The 22,104-nt window shown below is 39.8% G+C and overlaps 1 protein-coding gene across 2 annotated transcripts in view; it reads left to right on the forward strand.

The window, feature by feature from the left end:
- The first annotated feature begins 9,458 nt into the window (after positions 1–9,458).
- Positions 9,459–22,104, forward strand: part of HIVEP2 (HIVEP zinc finger 2) — a 178,952-nt gene continuing 166,306 nt past the window's right edge. The window contains exon 1 of one of the 2 annotated variants that reach the window (XM_075203239.1): positions 9,459–10,008. The gene's annotated coding sequence lies outside the window, so the exon portion shown is untranslated. Of the gene's footprint in view, positions 10,009–10,492; positions 11,004–22,104 lie in introns of those variants that run through there. The other variant, XM_075203238.1, reaches the window with a different exon arrangement.

The following is a 22,104-nucleotide window of genomic DNA, read 5'->3' on the forward strand; positions in this document are numbered from 1 at the left end:
TCTCTGACAACCCACCTCTTCAGACAAGCTTAAAGTATTCCTCTACCACCCTCTTAATCTCCCTAGGTTACCCTATTACCACCCTCTACACAGCTAACACAAGACAACAACCCTCTGACCAACATAGTTGTGTGACTGAGCATACAATCCAATAAATACTTTGTAACCTTTGCATTCTAGCTTGACAAATATTCAATATGATGTAGCACTTACCCTTGTGTATCAAACCATTGTCCCATAGATTGTAAGCTTGTGAGCGGGGCCCTCTTACCTCTCTGTATGTATGTATTACCCAGTATTGTTTTATTACTCTTTGTTCCCAATTGTAAAGCGCTACGGAATCTGCTGGCACTATATAAATAAATGTTGATGATGAAGATGATGATGCCTCCCACCAGATCAACCCATTTATATCTGAAATATTCTGTGCTGCTGTGAACATTCCAATGATCTTCTATATAATTATCATTTTGTAGGTGTCAAGAATCCGCTAGGATGATTGGGATCCTGTTGGCTATGGCTGGCATTGGCAGGACTCCTCCCAGAGACACGGAATCTAACAGAGTGTAAGATTTTCACCAGGGAACCCTGCAAGGAAATTTGGGTTTTGCAGCTTCCACCCTGCAGGTCGCGGCCCTCTAGGGAAATTCCCAGTATGAAGTGATAGAGAACTGACAAAAGAGATGAGAGTTGCCCCAGGTAACCACTAAGTAGTGGATGAGGTAGAGAGCGATGATCCACGGCAGTTACCACTAACGAGTGGAGCAGGTAAGCTGAGATCATCAACAGTACACAGAGATGTAGAGAGCGATGATCCACGGTGGCTACCACTAACGAGTGGAGCAGGTAAGCGGAGATCAGCGGCAGTACACAGAGAGGTAGAGAGCGATGATCCACGGCGGCTACCACTAACGAGTGGAGCAGGTAGGCGGAGATCAGCGCACAGTACACAGAGAGGTAGAGAGTGATGATCCACGGCAGTTACCACTAACGAGTGGAGCAGGTAAGCTGAGATCATCAACAGTACACAGAGATGTAGAGAGCGATGATCCACGGTGGCTACCACTAACGAGTGGAGCAGGTAAGTGGAGATCAGTGGCAGTACACAGAGAGGTAGAGAGCGATGATCCACGGCGGCTACCACTAACGAGTGGAGCAGGTAGGCGGAGATCAGCGCACAGTACACAGAGAGGTAGAGAGCGTTGATCCAAGGCGGCTACCACTAACGAGTGGAGCAGGTAAGCGGAGATCAGCGGCAGTACACAGAGAGGTAGAGAGCGATGATCCACGGCGGCTACCACTAACGAGTGGAGCAGGTAGGCGGAGATCAGCGCACAGTACACAGAGAGGTAGAGAGTGATGATCCACGGCGGCTACCACTAACGAGTGGAGCAGGTAGGCGGAGATCAGCGCACAGTACACAGAGAGGTAGAGAGCGTTGATCCAAGGCGGCTACCACTAACGAGTGGAACAGGTAAGCGGAGATATGGGGCAGTACACAGAGAAGTAGAGTGAACACATCAAGCTGTATGGAGCTGCTTCCAGGCCAGGAGACTGACAAAAAGAAAAAGCATTGAGGAACAAGGGGAGGAGCCTTATAAAGGAGCACCCGAGGGGAGCAGCCAATGGAAGCACCGGACAGATAGAACAGGTGAAGCGGTCTGCACAGGCGCAGGACAGTAGCCGGCGTGAGAGCTGGAGTGGGGGAAAACAGAGGATCAGGGAGCAGATAGGCGCGCCGGTCCCCGAGTGGCGACCGTGGGAGAACGGCGTGTGACAGTAGGGACTGCAAGTTAAATGGTTTCCTGATTTTTTCAGGAAAATGTGTTTTTTCAATATTTTTACATCACTTTTGCACCTGCCACATGAAAATCATGCAAACTGTATGCTGTTTGTGTAAAGCTCTCATCCCCTAAATTAAAATACTTATACAAAATAAATTAAAAATATAGTAGTTATGGAATATTATGTATCTTTTTATTTCTAAATTATTTTTTGTAAATTACCCTCCACTCAAATTGATTCTCCTATGCAGTTAAGAAAATTAAACATCTGATTGATTGCTGAAAGGTGCCTCATCTGTTTTTGTATACACCGGTTTCCCCAAATGTCCTTCAATCAATAATGTGGATTGCAGAGCATCCCACTGAAAGCTCAGAAAGATGAGCTCTGACCAGTGCCATTAAAAATAAGCCTAACATGGTAGGCAATAGTGGTATATCACTTCTAGGACCTACCAGTACACTGCATATATTCTATAACTTATAGAAGGTTTTAAAAGTTTACTTTCATTCCAGTATAATGAGGTTCACTCTCCAAACAGTGAGAAAATCCTTTATCTCCTCATTTTCAGATCAGATCTTTCACTAATTTTAGTAATGACATATAGTCCATTTTAAATAGCTGGGACAATTTTCCTTAGCAAGTAAAATGGGAAATGAAACAATCTGTTTTAATACTGTAAGGTCAGCAGGGGAAATCGATATACTTTGTTTAAAGCTGATTATTTATCAACATTAAATATAAAGCTAAAAGGTTTAGAGAATGTACGTTTCTCACCTTGAATTGCTTCTTAGGAATTGATGTTTCCATAATTAAAACTGAAAACTGAAAACTAATAAAAAAAATATTAGGGAGAAGGCTGGATTATGGTGGTGGCACAAAACTTACTGGCATGTGGTGAAAAAAATTTAAATCTGTGCCTGCATATATGCAACAGAATAATATTTTTTTTCTTACTTACATTTTCCTCAAAACATCATATAAGTCTCACTGGTGTACTAAATTCTCTAGTATATTAACCCTAATGATGACAAAGGTGTGTGTGCTGGTTTTGCACACTTTTAATACTTTTTTACATTTTGTTCAAATTCAGAATGATGTCTATACCTTCCTGCCTTCTAAGCGTGACAGGCATTGAAATCTCAGCCTATTACTTAGAGGCTGTCACGTATTTTAAAAATATAGACACTGGCAAAAATATATAAGTTTCTAAATGAGAAGAGACTAGCAAACCAGTATGTAGCAGATATTGGGGACTGTTTTATCATACAGGCAGTGTACTGACCATATACAACACACCGTCAGCAGTAAGAGAGCAGCTCCATACCTCCCAACATTTCAGTCCCTGGCAGCGGGACAGTAGAATGGCTACATGGGGGCATGACCATGTCACAATGGGGGGCATGTTGAACCCCCAAAGGGCTGCCTGGTAAATCACTAGGCTGTCCATTAATAGTCCCCCTTCCTCTCCAAACACTGCAGTACCTGCAGAGCAATTGTGAACGGAAGATACCTTCCAACGTTCCAACCCACAGGACAGACATGTCCCCAGGGGGGAGAGCAGGACAGAGCCCTAGAATCTGGTCCATGCCTCGGAAATCGGGAGAGTTGGGAGGTATGCAGCACCCGGCATATCCAGAGTAAAGGGGACCAGTCAGATTGTGTGGAAGGCTGGACCCCAGGTAAATACTCTTCTTGGATAGGATTTCATTTATGATATTAAAAAAAAATATTTTGGGTGCAATTAGCCTCTAAAAAATTTTTTTTATGCTTTTGAGAATCATTACATATAGATATTATATGTATATTATGTATATTCATATGTAAATAAATGTTGCTTATAAAGGAATGTAAAAAAATAAAATTAGATTAAAAGAACTATACTATACATATTTAAAATTCCCACCATTCATTTAGAGTTAGGTGCAAATCCAACTAAAGGGTGCAAATTTGCACCACGTCATACCATATTACCATGCAGGAAGGGCACAAATGCATTTTTTACACAAAGGGAAATATTGTCTACCTTTGCATGTAGTACACAAATACTTAGAGGTAAGCTAGGACACACCAAATCGTAAATCTGTTTAACATTTTAAATGTGTCCCCCTAGTAGAGTAAAATGGATTGGCCAAGGTGCAAAACTGCACCAGCTCGCTGGATTTACTTCTAACTCTATATCAGGCTGTTTGTTACTACATAAAAGGCTTACAGTGTGGTTGAACACCTGGTGATTGTTGCAGGAAATTATACTGGGTTAATGTTTTCTTTGTGTAACATTATTTTTTATATATAGAAAAGTGATATTTCCTGGAAGAAGTGGGTGAGAGTTATGTGCAAGGATATTTTACATACTTCTGATGTACAAAATGTAAGCTTACAGTAACTAGAACAAACCAAGATAAAGTCAGAAAAACATAAATGTACACAAACACAATACTTTCCCCTGGTCTTACCTGAGTCCATGAAATAAGCCTTATTATTTATTTTACTCAACCCAAGAAAAGATCTCTCTTTGTGTGATTGATGTATTTGACTGTAGATGTGAAAATCCTGGCCTAAATATTATACATAAATACATTCTTTCAGTTATACGTTCTGATCATTTTGGGTTTATGCATCGGAAATCACAGGTACCTTTATGCTAACCTAATTTTTACACATGTCAACTCCAGCTGCCTTATTAAAATCTCTTTGGATATAGCTAAGACTTTTGAGTTGGTGTAATGGGAATACCAATGAGCAACTATGACCAAGTGTAATATAGGTTCCACCCGTCAGGTATGCCAACTCCCCCCAACAATATTTGCTATTGCAATAGAACCATTGGCTCAGTTGTTACAGATAAACCCTAATATTTGGGGTCTGTGTATTGGAAATGTTATAGAAAAACAATCAGATGATATGCTATTATATTTGAAGGATGTGAGTACACTACTTGTGTACCTGTGCTCTGACAGAGATAAAGAAAATCTTTAAGTCAGTTATTTATCACCATCATCATTGTTTATTAGTAAGGTGCCACAAAACTCTGCACTGCAGAACACTCATAAAAAGAGAACAGGTACAGACAAATGGTACGATGGAAGTGCAAAGGATACAAAGGACAATGCTTGCAAAAGTTTACAATCCAGAGGCAGAGGGTATACTGAGTCAATAGGAGCTCATGCAACATGCATGGGCATGGGACTTCTGGTGGTCAGTGCAGGGATTTGCAGAATGGTGCATCAGATGTAGAGAATTGAAGGGGAACAATCAGTTTCTCCATGGCATTTAGTAAGGATTGTAGAGGCGAAAGATATGTGAGGGGAAGGCCAGATAGTATAGAAAATGAATAAGGTTTTTAGTAACATACTGAGTGATTGCATTATCTGCCTCGCTTCCTCTGCAGCATCGGCTCAGGATGCTGCTGCATCTCAGCAGCTCCTGCCTCCTGGGTTAGATTGGGCTTTATTATTGTGTTCATTATATGTATATTCTGGCAGTACCTCTAATTCACCAGAGGTGCTGCTATTGTGCATTTATCCTTCTCACTACTAGGGGTTAACCTGTTGCATTAATAATCTCCTGCACCTAGTGGTTCTCTATTTATACCTGCACCTCTCTATTACCTGTGCTTGACATTGTTGTTTTGTTGCCTTTCCTTATGGTTGTCTTCTCCTGCTTATCCCGTGTTTTGGGACTTTCACATGCTGCTGCTGACATCACCACACGGGATTTCTCATTTCTCTCCACTCAGCCATTCTACCTGCATCTGCAGTATTCCTTTGCTACCAGTATTCAGCCTTACTCAGAAATCCCTGTGCAGTATCAGAAATATTTGGTTTGTGATATTTTCTGTATTTTCTGATTGAAACCTGCTCAATAAACACCTTATGCTTTCATCACATCCCGGGCTTCATAGCTGTGATTTCCATTGAGGTGTGACAGTGATAAAAAAGCATATTCTGGCAATGTGAAGGAGATGACAAGACATTGCAAGGGACTGGATGTGTGGACTGAAGCTGAGGGTGGAGTCAAGGATGACATCAAGTCAGCAGGCTTAGGGAAAAGGGGAGATAGTGATATTGTCAGCCGTGTGGGAGACTGAAGGAGGGGTTTTAACTAGGAAGAGGGATGATGAGGCGTTCCGTTTTGGACATAGAGAGCTTTACGTAGCATTGGGACATCTGGGTAGAGATGGCAAACAGGCTGTTAAACACATGGGTTAATAAACGAGAGAAGTCAGGGGAGAAGAGGTAGATTTGTATGTCATCAGCATAGAGGTAATAGTCGAGGTTAAAGGAGCATATGAGGTTGAGGTCACCAAGCGAAGAGGTATAAACAGAGAAAGGCAGAGGGCCAAGAACAAAGCCTTGAGGAACAAGTGGAGAGGAAGTGGATCAGGTGGTTGTATACAAGCCGCTCAAGTAGTTTGAAACAAAGGGGAGGAGAGAAATGGGGAGGTAGCTGGAGAGAGATGTAGGGTCTAGGGAAGATTTCTTGTATATAGAAGAGATGAACGCAAGCATAAATAATAAGGGTACAAATCTCAGAATTATTTTAAAGTAATGTATTGTTGAACATGTATGACTATATTTAATTGGAACACAAAAAGACAGGGGGCGCCAACATAGTGCATTACAATGATTTAAAAATGCAGTTACAACTCCAAAGATAGGTTTTATCCGTACCAGATGGTGGTAGACTGATAGCCAAATAGAATATAGTTCTTGCTAGAAACACTGGAAATCTGTACCAAGCCTGGATGGCAAATGGAACCTTCCAATACGATGAAATGATGATCAGAAAGCACCTGTGAACTTAAATATAGCCACAATAGTGTGATACCATAACATTAGGGACTCCAACATCTCAAGGCAAATTCAGATTTAATAGCAGCAAATGGAAGCAAAGCTTCTAAGTAAAATCAATGCCCGTACATAAAATAAGTAAAAACAAGCTTATCTGCGCCCGTTACACAGCCGTAGAGGGTTCCAGCCGGCACCACCTCCAACATCCGACAGTGACCACGGGAAGCAGTAAGGTAAGTAAGAACGAACTCTCCGACGCGTTTCGTCTTATCAGTAAGACTTTTTCAAGGAGTAATAACAACAGCATGACTGCGGAATCCTAAATACTCAGGTCCTCTTAACGAGAGCCAATCCTGGTGCAGTGCCAAATCAGAGGGTGGAAATCTCCTAGATCCGATACGTCATATCCGGTTTTGTCACTTCCGGTATCGGAGATATTACAACACCCGGACCACAGGAAATGAGGAAATGAAGAATAAAGTCCGATATGTCACATCCGGTTTTAACGTTTCCATAGCAACCCGAAAAAGGTGACAGTATATAAATATTTACATCACAAGGTACAAAAATCTGGACCCAACGCCCAGTACATACATAATATACAGGATATACAGAGGACCATTAACATGGAAAAATATACTACCTAATACAACAAATTATTAGTTAGATAGACATATACATGTAAGGGAATTACCTAAAAGGAAAGAAACCAATATTAGTGATCTCATATACAATGTAATTTACACTAAAAAGGAGGCCATCTCAAATGCCTCATTAAGACCTTTGGGTGCCATAGTATCCAATCTATATACCCAATACATCTCTCTACAGGTAAGTCTTTTAGCTAAATCGCCACCTCGTGATCCCAACACCACATGCTCAATCCCTTTAAATTTAAGACCACTGGGATCAGCATTTTGACAAAAAATAAAGTGTCTAGAAACTGTGTGTAGGTCTGATCTATTTTTTATAGCCCTAACATGCTCCTGAAGACGAAGCTTAAGAGCTCTCTTAGTCTTGCCTATATAAACCTTGCCACAAGGGCATTCTAATTGATAAACTACTGACGTCGTACGGCAATCAATGCGATCATTAATGTTATATTCCTTCTGATGTAATGAATCATAAAAAATTTTATTAAGCGGAGAAGTAAATTTACACATATTGCAGCTATATTTAATTATTTGAATTTATCTTCAATTGTCAAACAACATGGGCCACTATATTACCAGTGAGAAGATTGGCTGTTACTGTACCAAAAAATGTGCTGTAGGGATGCGGCTTGTAAAGAATTCCATAAAATATTTGTTTACAGTGCACTATCAGGTCCATACCTATAGTTATCAATGCCCATCCGTATGAATGAATTTTTTGTTAAGAAAATGAATCTAGGGAAAGGCAGGGCCTGATATCAAAGTGGGTGGGATAAGTATTTCTTAAATTACCTCTCCTCCTTTACCTGAATCCGATGAAAAATGGGGCTCATGTAGAGTTGGATGCAAATAGCGTTTTCAGTGTATAATGTGCTTTTTTTAATTCTGTACATGCCCAGAATACAATAGTTATGGCCGCTGCCATTTGTAGACTGAATCGCATATTACCCTTATGGCTGCTTGCTGTTGGCATACTAGCCAGCTCTCCCAGAATGTCCGGGAGACTCCTGAATTCCAGCTAGGTCTCCCGTACTCCCGGGAGACCAGGCAAGAATCCTGCATCCTGCCCATTGGGAGCCAAACTTACGCGGTTCATGGTGAATTGAGTCCTTTTTACCCCGCCCCCGTGACCAAAATTATGTGATTTACCCCACCCCGCCCCCTTCTGCCCTCCCACCATACCCCTCCCTGGGATCTCCCGGATGCCAACAACAGACAATTGATATACAAGTATGCCTTTATGAGTGAAGAGGCGGAACACGGGAAGGACGTGGTCCTGTCAGGAGGTGGGATACTTGCAGGGTGCTCCATCACTAATGTAACTTGCGAACTGATAGTGATGACAACCAGCTTAGATGCTTCTGGCTCAACATACCCGTGAAAATGCGTCTTTTTCTGGGATGCCATTTCCATCTGTGTATTAAGACATTAATTGCATCCAAATCTACATGAAGCCCAATGTGTATAAGTGGACAGGAAATGCACTTGATATGCTTTGCAAAGCTTCCTGAGGACAGGGATTAGTAAAGTGAGTTTTCCAATGTTTGTAAATGTGAAATAAAAAATTATAATAATAGATAATACAATAATTTTCAATCTATAGTAGTTTAAGATTTACCTTTTTAAACAGATTGTGACTGTATTCAGGAAGCTGTATGCTATGTTTCCCATCAGATGGAGTAAATCAAACAGAGGCATGCTGGGACTTGTAGTCCCGCGACAGCTGGAAAGCCACTAGTTACCGAAGATTAGTGTAAATGATGACAGAATGGCTCAGTGGTCATATGGCTGAAACCATATGACCATTGTGCAACCTATTTTGCAATTACAAGACTCTTCGATGACGCAGCGTGGGTGACACTACCAGTGGGCTGTGAAGATTACAGAATGTTTGTAATCTAAACAAATGTATTTTGTTTGTAATAAGTAGTTTATTTATTTAAAAAATAAAATGTTCTGTATTCCATGTTCAAAACACCGAGGCAAAGGCCAACAATCTCCAGTGATTACACTTGTATCGGCTGGTGGGTGCAAAATATTTTATTGCACATTGTACCTACTTCCTGCTGTCACATCTACTGGCTGCCAGTGACAAGCACATAGAATATTCAGTTCACACACTGTGTTGCTATGTGCTCTCTGCCTGGTTCCTCCTCTCCCAGGGACGCGCTGGGGGTTCCGATGACGTCACTGGCTGAGCTCTCCCCACTCTCTCTTCCTCCTTGTAACTTCTGTTCTGGGAAGCCGTGCCAGGAATAACCCTGTCTGTCTGCAGAGGACAGGAGGCTCCCTCATCTGCAGGCCTAAAGTGCCACAACCCCCTTGTACCCTCACACACCAAGAAGAGTCTCCAGCCCTCCCCTCGCCTTGCTTTGAATAGCTTATTTTTACTTATGCATTGCCAGCAAAATATGATTTTTTTCTGCAGAGACCGCCACAGTGGCAGGAATCCTTCCTAGAAGAACATTATTAACAGCACAGAGAGAGAAAAAAAACAAAAATGCAGTCTGTAAGCAAGATACAGCAGATAGCACGACTCCAAGCAGCAAAGGACAAATCACGATCAGGCTAATGATAACAGTCAGTACAAGGGTTTCCTGCGGGAAAGGTCTCCAGAGGACTTTACAGGTGACCATCTGCTGAATAACGCCAGCGATCAGAAGGAAACCAGGGAGACTTGCATGTTTGCACCCTGCACTCAGAATCTACATTATCGCTTCATCAACCCTGGCAGTATGTTTTATCTGCCTCTTGCACCTGCCCCTTCATATCTCATACAGGTATTGCACTTTTATTTACCATTGTATGTCTTCATTACGCTGCAGCCTATCTCCTAATCCCAGAATCTGCCCCTTGCAAACCCTTCCCCACTGCATGCCAGGTTTAGCAGCACTGATTCACAGCTAAAGCGTCATCTGCACTTGACATATACCTGCATGTATTTGACATTCAACTTCATACCATATATCTGATGTGATTTTATATTTCACAACATACCTTAGCTGCTGAGCTTGCAGCGCTCCACCAATAATAAAAATCCCTGTAAGAGCAATATTAAATGTAATGTCTACTTTTTTTTTTACCATTTTGAATGCAATGCACTAGGGATTCCCCATAGATTCTCAGAAAACAAACGTGAACCTTCTGCCCCAGTCTCAGACTTGTAAACATCCTGAAAATACTAATAACAAATGAACTTGTATATCTAGCTCTATATCCTGTACAATTATTTACACACATAATAATTTATTTCCTGCACCAGGGATCCCCCTGAAAACACCACCCCTTTCCATCAGCACCAGCTCCCTCCTCCTCCTCCTCCTGTGAACTCTCCCTTACCCTCTCTCTCTCTCTGCCTGCCCCTGATCAGCACACACACATATCATGCTCACACATAGATCATGCACACACTGACAACCTGCGCCCTCCTGCTGCTGCCTCTGCTGCTCCCCGGCAGGAAGAAGAGCCACTTTCAGCATTGTTTCTGTAATTAGCAGATCACCTATATGTACCCATCTGTACAGACGTAAATAAGAGCGCTCTTATTCTCTCCCCTCCTATCCTGTGACACTGTCAGTGGCTGCAGATCTAGTGGGGAGGGAGGGTGATCAAGAACAACTTGTTACACTTTATCATTATTACCGGGCTTTCCTTTTCATTGGGAGAAAAGAACAAAGCGTACACAGGAAGAAAGTGCACAGGATTAGTGTTTTGCTCATGACTGCTATTATTTTCGGATTGATTTTGGTATTGGACTGTGAGAGCCTCAGATCCGGTGAGTCACTGCAGCCTCCTCTTTCCACCATTTGCATGTCAAGATCTGATCACATTTAACCCTTCACTTGATAGAAAGGGGCTTTTGCAGACATATTTCACACCTCACGCCCCTCTCCTGACACTGTAGTGGTTACTTTGGGAGGGTCTAGTGCTCTCATTCAGGACCTCCGTTGCCATAACCCTGATCTATCAGCGAGGAATACCTTTACTCTCTAATGCGGCATTCAGTATAGGTTCCCCTCTCCGTCGCATAAAACGCGAAAAACCACATACACAGTGTAGTTATAAGGGACATTTATTGGTAATTATAAGACAGATTGCTCACTTATACCTGTGTCAGACTTCAGTGTGGTGTGTGTGTATATATATATATATATATATATATATATAACATATTGCTTTTTTCTTCATTTGAAGCGGTGTTGTTTTATGTTATATTACATATATTAGAATGTAATGCAGTGAGTTATATTTAATGGTATGTAGGTGGGCAGTATCTCCATGTCCTTCTTGTTCCCTTGGCAATGATAATATACTGTACTATGTATCTCCATCAGTAACCTGTGCTTATGTTGAACGCAGTACATTTTTAGATACCCCTAATACCCTTACATAATGTTACGGTAATACCCCTCACAAGGTCTGGGGTTTGCAATTACCAGGAGGGAAGCCCACTCTAGCTGCATGCAGGGTTTGCCCAGTTTCTGTGTACGGATGGCTGGGGGGCATCGCGGCTTCGCCTGCCTGTGTAAGGGAGAAGGTAGCAATACATATTTGGTGCTATTGGGCCGTTTGTTTTGGGCCTCTAGTTGTACTGGAATAGTGGACCACAACCTTTATAATGCCGGAGGTGTAGATTAGCTCCCAGCAAATGATCACTACTTACCAGAACAATATGGAGTCAGAGTTATGACATGATGGCTCTAATGGGGGCATACCGGCTCTTCAGCACCCCATGAAGAAAATATATTAACTGTGACCCAGTTTTTGAACTGACTTATGCACTGTAACAATTAAATTATTATTAGCCCAGTATAAATGCATCTGTTACATCCCTACCACCTTACTCGATCTCTGAATAGAAAAACACCGATTAGTGTAGGGACCTGTCAGAATCACCTTGACACCTGTCATGTATTATACAGGATATATAGAGAAACTGAATTAATATGAGAATACTCTCTTACAATGCAGTATACTGACTGACTTGTAGTTAAAAGGGGTTGTCTGATTTCCATGCCATTTTTAAGAGGGTTCAATTAAAATATAGCCAACAATTATGGGCACATAAGGGGCTCATTTATATCCCCCCCACACACACACACATCAATTTAAAGCTGTGTAGATAGCAGGAGTTGTTTTACAGTTACTTGTGATGGTTGGGAAATATGGGGAATACCCAGGCTGTGAATGTATGCAGATTAGGGGGAGGTTTGCGTAATATCCACAGGAATTTGTATGGCTCCTAATGACAGCCAGAGAGAGAGAGAGAGAGGGGGGCAAAGATCAGCAACTGCCTGTGCTGAGTCTATTTAAGGTTTTCTACTCATCTCTGTGTATAAAGCAGGGGATATACGAGAAAAAAACTTTTAAAACTTCTTATTAGTATTTTTTTTCTTTTCTCCACCTAAAATAAACTAATTTACTTGTTGTGAATCATGTGTGATAGCTTGGCTTCCCTGTTGTGTTGATATACCCAGCTCTGCCCTGGTGTGACTCTAATGATCCTTCTAAATATGCATACCATATGCCTGCAGAGGTGCAGAGAGTAGGCCAACCACCACTAAATGTATTGCACTGTGTTGTTACTTGTAAAATCTCTCTCTCTCTCACCCCCCCCCCTCTCCCCTTGCACATGTAGTCAAGTATATAAATGTATGTATGATAGCATAAATCCATAAACTGCCTGTGCAATTATAGATTCACAAACCCAATGAATAATGTGCAATATATGTGTACTATATATGCATTTAGTGTATGGATAGTTGTATGGAGTAGACCTAGAGGATAGTCACAACATGAAATTTGTTACTATTTATTACTATTATTTACACACACACACACTGCTTGCTATACACACACACACACACACACACACACACACACACACACACACACACACACACACACACACACACACACACACACACACACACACACACACACACACACACACACCTTGCTATTCAATAGAAACTTTCATCCTGTATATTTACTCTCTGTTCATTATGCTCAGTACATCGCTTTGAGTCCTAAGGGAAAAACATGCCAACTAAGGGTCATTATCATGATTATAATAATAATACTATTTATCATCTATATATATCTAAACTATTGTCTGTCATGTAACAGTATGTTGTGCATTAGCAATGACAGAAAATAAGATGAATAGTGTAAATCTTCAATAAAACACACCTACACTTGATATATTTTGGATATTTCACTGTTATTTGCAAAAAAAAGAGTCATTTATTTTATTTTTCTTCATATTCATTTGCATGTGGTGGCTATTTTCTGTTAACAGTGAGCCTGGTAACAAAATACTGCAGTGCCATCAACTGTGTCTACAGCTAATTTAAACAATACATGCATGTTTTCATCAAGGAGTCTCTATCTCTAGCAATCCACCTATTACATATCCAGAGATCTTTGCTGTCTATGTCTGTGTTTGCCTGTGTCTTCAGATGCCTGTGTGTTCTCAGGAGTGGGTGGAACGTTGGCCCGTTCCGGGAATGTTCCATGACGTGTAATAGTCACAGGAAGGGGGTTAACAAGGGGCTCTGCCTGCCATTATACCAGATGTTCTCCCTCTCATTTTCTCTTTTCTGCATTTGCAAAACTGCAGGGAGGAAATTATGCTCACTGTCTAAATATTACTAATGATACATCTATAGTAATAGAAGTTGTCCATTCTAGATATGCAGCTATCTCTACTGACAGACTGGCAAGTTGTTCATTGAGCTGGCTATATGCTGTCCCAGAGGGATTTCTGATTTCAGGAGTAGTACTGTCCTTGCTTGTTTAAGGGCTGTTCAGTGTATATGATACTATTAAGTGGACAGTACAGTAACACATCACTTACTTATCCCATACTTTATTTTTGGTGTTTTGTGACTTCATTATTGATAGAAAACTGTTTTGGAAGAATGTTGTTAATATTGTTGTCGTTTTTATTTTACACTTTCTTTAATGCATTTTTGTATTATTTGTATTGGTGTTACTGTACCTTGTATCAAATTTCTAATTACCAGTTCACATGATAAGTGAGAGGGGTTTTGTTTTACAAACGTGAGTAATGTCATTTACTTGACATCTGTAATTGTTATTTAAATGTAGTATATAGATTAATCACTGCCATGCTATGACATCACAAGGTCATAGAATAGTAGTGATTGGTCTATAAAAATGGTTTAAGTTATGAAGGTTCACATGCGTTCAAGAATTATGATATAATTGAAGGACATTTACGAACACAGGTGCACAGGACACAAGATGGTGTTGCCCATAGGATATTCTGTCATTTATTTAAGTGTTTCTTAGAAAATGAAATATAACAACTAGGTGTTTACTATGGACCACCTTTTTTTCCGTGCACCAATTGTTATAGATGTCTCACATTGTCTGATTATAATGAACTTAGTAAGGTGAGTTGTTAAACAAGCTGTATAATGCACAAGACTGTGGACCGATTGCTTAATACAGTGCCTAGCGTGCTTAAATAATACTTAGAGGTAAATATATCAAGCTGCGAGTTTCCAGTGGGTTTGAAAAGTGGAGATGTTGTCTATAGCAACCAATCAGATTCTGGTTATTGATTTAGTACATTCTACAAAATGATAGCTAGAATCTAATTGGTTGCTATAGGGAACATCTCCATTTTTTTTAAAGCCGCTGAAAACTCACAGCTTGATACATTTACCCTTTAGACCTGATTTGGAGTTGCCCCTAAGTGCATAGCCACAATGTAAAGGTGATGCACTTCGCATATGCACAAATATACCTCTGTGTTTAGAGTATCTGGCAGTGCAATTGGAGCGGTGGATCAGGCGTGTTAATGAAGTATAGTATTGTAAGGGCCCCCAGACACAAGTTTAGCATGCCCATTTGAGATGCGTCTTTATTTGAATTACAGGGATCTTGAAAGACGCTAAATTAAAAAAAACAAAAACATTTTTTGATGATGATGATTTAAGGTTGCTCTTATTTTAAAGTTGCATTACTTCCTACGGAGAAGATTTTACTAAATCTCCTGCTAGCTGGAGCCCCCTGGGCTGCTACATGTAGCCGTTTTTAAGACGCATCTTTACTCATACCACATGGGACATCTTTATGTAGAATTGTGCATCAGGCCCCTAATATGTTTATTAGCTATAAGAGAGAGGTTGTGAATAAATGCTGAACAGATGACATCGCTAGGCACCCATTATAGGGCTAAAATATGTTGGAGTTATATGTCAGTGCAGCATAATTTGAAAATAATAGGTATATACAAGGTAATTATTGCGTTAATAAATGTGAACATAAAAAAGCAATTGTACTTTTGATTTAGTATTTTAGAATTTACTGTACTTGTAAAAGAGACTATTTGATGATTGCTATAAAAAAAGCTTATATTTACACCAGCTTCAAGAAAGTACATTTTTGCTTTTTTACCACCGGTTTAATAATAAACTGTAAACAAGTGGACTACTACAAAAGGGCCCTTTAGTGAAACATACAGCCAGTGTGATAGACATACAGTCATTTAGTATGTACACGTACATATGTTTTTATGCATACTCTGTGTTTTTTTCATTAAAAGCCAACAAGCTTCTCAGGAAATCTCCCACATAAACTGCAGGTTGTTATTTTTCAAAACTGCCTTGATGATATAACATGAATCAGACTGTGTCAAGCTGATTTGGAATGTGTGCAGTGATTACTCATATGTATGATAAGAAACACAGTGTTTGGAGAGGAAAGCAATAGAACAGGTCCTCCATCAGGAAGTCTTCCTGAGGCTTATTATATAAATTCATTTGAAAACGGATCACATGTGTAAAAATCCTTTTGGAATTATATTTATGCGGATCCACTTATTTTCTATTCACTTTATTCATACCTTCCAACATTTAGAATCCCAAAAGTAGGACAAAATAAGCCCCACCCCTGATCTGCCCAAACGCCACCCACACATGTCCATATTTGGGTAAAATTCCACCCACGGCCATATTTGGGTAAAACTCCACCCACTTTCCTGTTAAGCCCCCATCCCCTTTGAGGCCCGCGAATCAGGATGTCCCACAAACTCGGAATAGTTGAGGGATATGCTTTATTTTACATAATTAGCGTGATCAGACACCAGTCACAGAGCAAGCAGAACTGCACTCATATGTATGTGAGCGGAGCAAAATCAGAAGTACAAAATCAGGACTAATTAACTTCACCCTAATATATCAAAACTCCGGTCTCATTCGCTGAAACCTGACCTGATATGCCTACCTACTCCCACATGTAATCAAGGCCACTCCCACTTTCCAACAAACCTCACTGCAAATCGGGACTATTGGAGGGCATGACTTCATTCTGACAAGTGCCTCATATCCACTTTTCTGAAATTAAGCTGTTCATTGTAACACACATTACTTTCATATTGCTGTGTTTTGTGCTTATTTGAATGTGTATTTATTTATGTTGTTTGTTCTTACTTACTTTTGGTTATTTGGCTTCCTTTGGATATTTATAATTTGGCACTCATTTGTTTTTAATTTATTTATTTGATTTATTTTTTTGGTAAACTGTAGTAAAACAAAACAAAATGAATACATTTTGTATGGTGAGAGTAATTGATACTACCAGTTCATAAAACATTTGGGGGTAAATGTATTAACATGCGGGTTCTTCAACACCTGCGTGTTCAGCGTCTTCGGCGATTAAATTTAAAGCGGCGCTGCATTGGAAAGGGAAGTTTTAAAGTTACCTCATCTCAAATTGCAACTGATCATTCATTCCATCAGTTGTATTTTCTTGGTTGCTAAAAGTTAATTATAAAGTGTAGTTCTTTTACCACCTCTGTCAACCCGTCTGTGCCTAATGGTAACTCTGGTCTTACATACTATAGAGTCTGGTGAGATTCTCAGAATAACAAGTCCACATCTGGCCAACAGGTCAACTGCTGAAATCCATGGCACATACATTCTGTTTATTTATGGGATCAGTATCACTGAAAGCATAATATACTTTGGGTATTTATGACATTAGGTACTTAGAATTTCATACCTCTCAATATTTCAGATTCACGGTGGTCAGAGGGGGTAAAATATAGGTGAGGTGGGTGGAATGGGGGAGTAGTGGGCACACCAGGGGTGTGGATTGAGGCATGGCTAATTATAGTCCCAATTTTCCCCACCTACAAAATTGGAGGATATTTTGAAGTCATCATGCCACAGCTAAATAAGCTACTACATATGAGTATCACAGTACAGAAAAGATAGTACTGATATTGAAAAAAATTATCTTCCCCTGCTTATATGCTACCTGTATTTAATTTCAGCAGAGCCTGTGACAGGAAATACATGCCCAATGTTACGTCTGGCTGGGTAACTATTGTTAATTAAAAAGCTCCCATGCAGCTCTAAAAGCTATACCTGCTTTAGATGGAGTTAAATGCATCCCCACTAAACCCTTCAATAACACCCATGAGAGGCAGCACGGTGGCTAAGTGGTAAGCACTTCTGCCTTACAGCACTGGGGTCATGAGTTCAATTCCACTCTATGGCCTTATCTGTGTGGAGTTTGTATGTTCTCCCTGTGTTTGCGTGGGTTTCCTCTGGGTGCTCTGATTCCTCCCACACTCCAAAAACATACTAGTAGGTTAATTGGCTGATAACAAATTGACCGTAGTCTCTCTCGGCCTGTCTGTGTCTGTGTGTGTTAGGGAATTTAGACTGTAAGACCCAATGGGACAGGGACTGATGTGAGTGAGTTCTTTGTACAGCGCTGCGGAATTATTGGCGCTATATAAATAAATGGTAATAATACAGAGATAACTGCTTGTTTACTTACATGGTACATAGGTTGATAAAAGACCTAGGTGTCTAATAATCAAGTGCGATGACAATATGCATCGTTGAAAATCTCAGTGATGCATAATGAAACACTGCTGTAATTTACCATGCTGGGGCTGCTGTAGGAGCCCCAGTGAAGTTCCCCCTCCCCCACAAAGCCCAATGCCTCCGGTGAATGGATGTGCATAGCACTTCCACTGTTGAGGGACCCACTGAAGCCATAGAGATTTCAGCTGGATCCCATAGAAAATGACAGGTAACGCTGTCCTGAGATGGCATTACCCTACCCCATTGTTAAATGTAAACCTACGTCATCAAAAACTCTAGTTGATTTAGAAGAAGACAAAAAAACGAAACTAACTAAATCATACAATTATTTGCCATAAGAGGGCGGGAAACTTTCTTCTTGATGCTATACTAGCAGCCAAGTAACGCTCAAGTTCAACATTTTATTATGTGCATTTTTCTAGTACCAGTAGTGCTCTATGTTTTGTTTTACTAGAAGATGTCCTGTCCTTATTGAAATCTGTTTTGAGAGTGTCTTTATCAGTTCATCCTGTAGGAGTGCATTTTGCAGTTTCATGGCTCTTACTGTAAAGAACCCTTTTTACAGCTGAATAAATCTTACACCCGCTAGGAGTGATCTTGTGTCCCCTGTGGGGATCTTTTACTGAACATTTTAATTCATTTTTCGGTAATGTTTGGTGAAATCCAATGCTGGGTACATCATAACTGTGCCCAGTTTAATTGCACAGCATATAGCTCATGCCCTGATCTTACAATTTTAAGGTTTTGTACATTGGCATCTTTTACTGTATTTTTTATTATTTTTTGACTGATTATGGATACAATCTACAAATTTTTACTGTATAATATGATAAAATAAAATGGACATGAACGTTTTAAGGACTTTTGTTAATATTGTATGTCTTTTTTTAGTAGGTTGTCTATTATTAGAAAGCACTGCACTTTTTTGTTATTATTATCATTTACGTAGCGCCAATAATATTACACTATACAGAAAATGCGTTATCATTTATATCAGTTCCTGCCCCATTGAAGCTTTTATTCTAATTTTCCTACCATACACCCAGACTAGGGTCCCTATTGGAGGAGGAAGTTAATCAACCAGTATGTTTTTGGGCTATGGAAGGAAATATAAGCACCTAAAGGAAACCCACGCAAAGACAGGGAGAACAGACAAGCACCACATGCATAGGACTCTGATCAAAACCAAACTCATGATGACTCTAGTGCTGTGAGGCAGCAATGCTAACCACTGTGCCACCATACTGCACTTTTCTCATTGAGTCAAAGGAAGCAAATGACAAGTGCAGAAAATTGTTACAATATGGGTAATATTTTTTCTTAAAAGCACATAGGAACTATTTAGCCATACTCACAAATATTGAACAGTTTCTTATGGTCAATTTCTGACTGTACAATTCTAGTAGTGTTATATACTACTTTGTATTTTTTTAAACAAAGAGATAGTATTATGATTGAATGGTTTATCTGCTTTTTTGGTCACTAAATGTAAATTTAATTTGGGTAGTGCTGGTAATTAATATATTTTCAAAAGATTGATACAGGAGATTATACCTGTCACCTGGCTGTGTTCGGCGCTGTGATTCATCATGCAAATATCAGAGAAACCTTTTAAATGATCTTCTGTAATGCCAAGTGATGAATCATGGGAATCTCAAGCAATTCTGCCCCTTCAGCCCAAGTGACATGTTAATTCAGCAGAGGTGTGTTTTATTTTATGTCTAGTTGCACATAATATTTATGGAATTCCCGGCTGCACTGTTGATTATATCACACTGCTGTAACAGGTAAGGGATTTCCTGACATACTTGAATAATTGCACTGGGACGGAATACAGCTGCTGGGTCAAACCTAAATTTGACAACCATAAAACATATGTTACAAATAATAGCGTAATGCTGGTATCAGACTGAAGCAGATAGCTATCTTACTTGCACAGAAGAAATACATCAGTGTACATATAGATATATTTTCTTTATTATTTAGCCATTATTTAGTTGTAGCACTTTTACTTGTTGATTTAAGCCCAGTATCAAGCAATATACCTTAATGCAGCAGTTTATTTATCTAGCCTACTTGTTCTACTTGTGGTCATGGCTTAATAAGAAGCTGGCGTAAGCAGACTTTTCTGGCTGCATTATATCTCATTAGAAGCAGCGCTCACCGTTGAGCTGTGCTTTGCAAATCTGGCTCCTCTGCTCCAACTAGATCACAGGTGTATAGATCCCAACCATTCTGTAAGATCTCTAAGGGGTATCTTTACTAAACTGCGGGTTTGAAAAAGTGGGGATGTTGCCTATAGCAACCAATCGAATTCTAGCTTTTATTTATTTAGTGCAAAATGACAGCTAGAATCTGATTGGGTGCTATAGGCAACATCTCCACTTTTTCAAACCCGCTGTTTAGTAAATCTAGCCCTAAGTGTGATTTTGTGGGGAGATCTGGAGAAAAAACAAGAAATTACATTTCTTTTACTTTCCTCCGGCTTTCTGGGTCTTTACATACCCAACTTTAGCTCTTATGCAGTGGAACGATGTTCTCATCTAAAGGACGTACAGTATCTCCCTAACTCTCACGATCTGCTGAAAGGCAATTTAAGGCATTTACTACAGTCAAAGTTTGAATACACATAAAATAATAATTAAAATGGAAGACACTAGACGTTTTATCAATATAGTAAAATAATTTCCGTGAAAAATAATGTCAATTTCTTTGAAAATGTACTAATCTTTGGGCAGTTTATAGTTGATGATTGATTTTCTGGAAAATGGTGATCTCACTATTTTCCATTCGTGTTTACTTGTGTCATCTGTAGTGATTAGACACATATCACATGTCTGCTGTCGGCCAATATCAGTTAATTCCTTACAGTAAAGATAAATAATTTTTCTAACTCCAATTTTGTTTTACTTTTCACCAGCTTGTGATTGGATGGGGTTACACCAATCAGGAGTTGGCTGTAATTTAAAATACATCATTATTGCAGCTGAGCAAAGGTCTTGGGTGGTCTCTGATGAGTAGAGGTAGTAGGGGTGGAACACCAACCAAAGTACTAGTATAGGAAAGAGGGCATTATAAAGTCAATTTAATGTGGAAAACACTTTTCATTTATGTTTTTTTTCTTTATAAAAATATTCTATAACTATTCAATATAGCTATTCTAAAGAAAAATATGTAGTTGACTGGGTCTTTCCATACGTGCAGTCTTTACCAGAATTCTGATGAAGTGTTTGTTTTTTTTCTAAATGTTTCTCATGTTTAGTCTTGGTGGGGCAGAGAATATACAAAAGCGAAAAGCTTTTTTTTCTTTATCTTTTCTTTTTTTTTTTACATTTTTTGCATTCAGTGTTACTATTCTGACGTCAGCTTTACATTAGCCCAAGGCTGAGCCAATTTACACTTCCAAGTACACTTAGTCGCACGTGAGGCTGATACATACCTACTGCTGTAGCACACTTTCCATGCTTTGACACACCTTGCTTCCAACTTCTGCCTGCTGACATCAGTGTGTGAAGCACAGCTTGTCAAGAAGAGGGGGAAAAAGTGAGAAGACCTGCTAAAAAAGTTCACAGATATCTTCCAACTTAGCAAGTTTTACTGGAACTGCAATCTTTTACACTCAGGTTTAGCACAATGTGTTACTGTGGAACATTTCTTCTTCTCAGCATTTTAAAACTAATTACCAGTTTGTGCCTGGCGGGAGAGAGAGGATGTTGGTAATGTTGCATTGATTAGGAATAATTAGCATAGACAACTGAAAGGGTGCAGTAATTAAAATGAAAATGAGGTTGGTCTCATAAAAATGATATTGAGCATCGGTATGCCTTTATAGGTGAATATCATATTACAGCACAGTACTCTCTTCTGTATACCGTGCTTTGGAGGGACATCACGCTTATCAGTGGTGCCATGATCTATCATAGAACGGGACTGCGCACCTGTTTTTTTCTGTTGCCATTATCTTCTCTGATACACTCTATATCCTCTATTTTATATATTACATAA

Source organism: Mixophyes fleayi, chromosome 3, assembly GCF_038048845.1.
Source record: "Mixophyes fleayi isolate aMixFle1 chromosome 3, aMixFle1.hap1, whole genome shotgun sequence".
Taxonomy (NCBI): Eukaryota; Metazoa; Chordata; class Amphibia; order Anura; family Limnodynastidae; genus Mixophyes; species Mixophyes fleayi.